Raw genomic sequence first — 3729 nt, forward strand, 5'->3', positions numbered from 1 at the left:
TGTGGTTTTGGAGCCTGTCCTGGAACTAGCTCTTGTAGACCAGGCTGGTCTCGAACTCACAGAGATCCGCCTGCCTCTGCCTCCAGAGTGCTGGGATTAAAGACAGGCATGTGCCACCACCTTGTGGCAAATCCCCAGCCCCAGCATGTAATACTGCTTCAGAACCTTTGGTCTACTGCCTGCACCAGGAAGCTGAATGAGCCAGTCAGTACCTCACATGGAGGGAAAGGAGCCCAGGCTGCATTATCCACTAAGGCATCTGGAAGAAAGCCCGGCTGCACCTACTGATGAAACTGCTCAAATCCCTAGGCAGACACTGCATGTCCAACTTCCAATATGCAGCTCCAGTTAACTTCAGGACTAACCCTTAAGCAACCTGAAGGCACCCCAGCTTCCTCACAGGACATCTCCCCACTAGCTGGCAAGCATCCTGCAACCACTAGTTCTCACTTGAACTAAGCACAATCCATTAGACCCGATTTTAAATTGGAGTTGGGGATGGTAGAACATGCCTTTAATCCCAGCACTCAGAAGACAGATCTCTAAATTCCATACCAGCCTGGTCTATGTACCAAATTCTAGAAACAATCAGCCAGGTCTATTAGACCCTGCCTAAAAATAAAGCCAATGTGTTGGTTATAAGCATTTATGTAGCAGAGGTTCAGACTTGAGTCCACCACGTCAGATGGCTAACATCCGGTAAATCTGGGTCCAGAGTATGCAGTGCCCTTTTCTGGCCTCCAAAGGTTTGTATACACGTATGGATATCATATACATTAAGTATATTTAAAAACACAACATACATACAAAGATCCACCTGCCTCTGCCTCCCACGTGCTGGGATTAAAGGCGTGTGCCACCACTGCCCAGGCAGAATAATTTTAAACTATTTTGTTATGGATGCTTCCCTTCCATAGCAGTGTCACATCTGAGGCTTCGGCACTGGAGTTGCTGGTGGACACCAGTGGCTCTGTGGGTAGAGAACTAATCTCGTCCTCCGCAAGAGTAACAAGTGCTCTTAACCTTTCACGTCCACGGGGTACATTCTGGTAGACCTGGAACTCTCTGTAGACAGGCTGTCTTCTACCAGATAAAGCAGTTTTGAGACAGGGTCTGTACATGTAGGCTAGTCTGCCTGTCTCCCAGGATGGCTATGCGCTAAAGGGAGCGCCACTACGGTCAGTAGCCCAACTGTCCTGTGGGACTCTGAACTGATGCAGACAGAAGCTACCTGTCTCTGTACTGGCACAGTGGGCATACCCCATGCTAGGCAAGCACCCTATCATTGACCCACAACCCAACATTTCCCCTTATGTTTTTTTTTTGAGACAGGAGCACCCTCCTGGAACTCATTTTGTGTGCTAAACTGGCCTCAAATTCAACATGCCCATCTTCAGAATGCTGGAATTAAAGCCATAGGTCTCCACACCCAGTATTTTACTTTAGATAATTAGGAAACCCTAACTACAGGATGATCTATTGAGGTTCCTACAGGTTTTCCAGCCCAGTTCAGGCCTTAGGAGTCATATTAGTGACTCCTTGTGAACCGTATGGTATGGCCCACTTGTGCCTCATACCCCCATAAGGCCAGCCCAGGAAGCTGTTAGGCTTTCTCACCCAGCCCAAGAGTCCTATGTTTCAAAGAATACAGTGACAAAAATAACTTAAGGTCAAATTATCTTCAAAGATCCCAAAACAAGAACAGCCCCCAGTTAGTCAAAGAACTAACTACACATTGTAACTGATACCTGTAGTCCCACTTAGAATCACTGGCCAAGTTCAATGAACCGGAAAGGTAAAAAACTGGCTGCCTTTCCAGAGGACCAAGGAACTCCAGGTCCAGGGAACCTCAACGCCCTCTGCTGGCCTTCCAGAGAACTACTCCTGGTGCAGACATAAAGGCAAGCAAAATGTGTCTCACATGTAGCACCTCGCCTTCCTGAATGCTGGAGTCACAGGCGTGGTATCTTACCATAACTAACTCTTCTCTATATATAGGACTATCTATCCCCTCACAAAGTCCAATAACCCTAGATACTGGGGAAACTCAGACTAGAGTATGCAAAAGTTCTAGGACTAGAGTTCCAGGGCAACTCAGTGATACTTTGCAAAAAGGAAACACCCAGAGCTAGCTATTGTAAAGTGACTTTTTACAAAAAAATCACATGGGGGAGGGGAGTGGGGCATGGGGGGCAAGAAAAAGGAGGCGGAAATTTTTAATAAAAAAAATCACATGGTACAAATGTAAAACTAAGGTACAGCATACTAAACTAATTTTAAAAAGTAGGTGGGACATCAGACAGAGGATCTCCAAAATGCAAATCAAAACAACTCTGAGATTCCATCTTACACCTGTAAGAATGGCTAAGATCAAAAACACTGATGACAACTAATGCTGGAGAGGTTGTGGGGAAAAGGGAACACTCCTGCGTTGCTGGTGGGAATGCAAGCTGGCACAGCCCCTTTGGATGTCAGTGTGGTAATTTCTCAGGAAATTAGGAAACCTTCCTCAAGACCCAATAATACCACTTTTTAGGTATGTATCCAAAGGATGCTCAATTGTGCCACGAGGACATAGTTCTTTGTAGCAGCATTGTTTGTCATAGCCAGAACCTGGTAACAACCTAAATGCCCCTTACCGAAGAATGGATAAGGAAATTGTGGTACATTTACACAATGGAGTACTACACAGCAGAAAAAAAATGACAGCTTGAATTTTGCAGGAAAACGGAGCTAGAAAACATCATTTTTGAGTGAGGTAACCCAGACCCAGAAAGACAATTATCACATGTACTCACTCATAGGTGGTCTTTAAACATAAAGCAAAGAAAGCCAGCCTACAAACCACAATCACAGAGGACTTAGACAACAATGTGGACACTAAGAGGAAAGTTACATAGATCTAATCTACATGGGAAGTAGAAAGTGGGAAAAGACAAGATCTCTTGAGTAAATTGGGAGCATGGGGACCTTGGGGAAGGATTGGGGGGGAGTGGAGGCAGAAGGGGAACAGAGAAAAACTTAAGAGCTCAATATCAATAAAAAAAAAAAGTAGGCCGGGCGGTGGTGGCGCACGCCTTTAATCCCAGCACTCGGGAGGCAGAGGCAGGCGGATCTCTGTGAGTTCGAGACCAGCCTGGTCTACAAGAGCTAGTTCCAGGACAGGCTCCAAAGCCACAGAGAAATTCTGTCTCGAAAAACCAAAAAAAAAAAAAAAAAAAAAAGTAGGCGGAAGGGCAGTGGTTCCAGCATGTGCAAAGCCTGGTTCAGAGCTAGTTCCAGGACAGGCTCCAAAGCTACAGAGAACCCCTGTCTCGAAAAGTGAAAAAAGTAAAACAAAATAAAAAGGGGGTAAGGGACATAGACTTAGTGCCACAATCTTAAATTAAATCAGCACACACGCCCCAGCACTTTGATTCCTGAAGTCAGATTCACTGAATTCCAGGCCAGCACCCTCCCTCAATCACCAGACTGCCTAGTGTCACAACCAAGTGTATATGGATCTGGTAGACACCTCAACTTTTTACTTGTACCTGGGCCGTAATCACCACCAAACAAATAATCCCAGTATCCCAACCACTAGTACATTTTCTAAATCTCTACAAAACAAGGAGAATGACCCCAGTCCAAAAAAAATCTTTATGTTCCTTTATTGGAGCAAGATTCCTGACGTATACAGTGATGTATTTACTAAACAGAGTCCTGTGCAGAAATTACACACTATCCATC

Source organism: Microtus ochrogaster, chromosome 4 (genome assembly GCF_000317375.1).
Source record: "Microtus ochrogaster isolate Prairie Vole_2 chromosome 4, MicOch1.0, whole genome shotgun sequence".
Classification (NCBI taxonomy): domain Eukaryota; kingdom Metazoa; phylum Chordata; class Mammalia; order Rodentia; family Cricetidae; genus Microtus; species Microtus ochrogaster.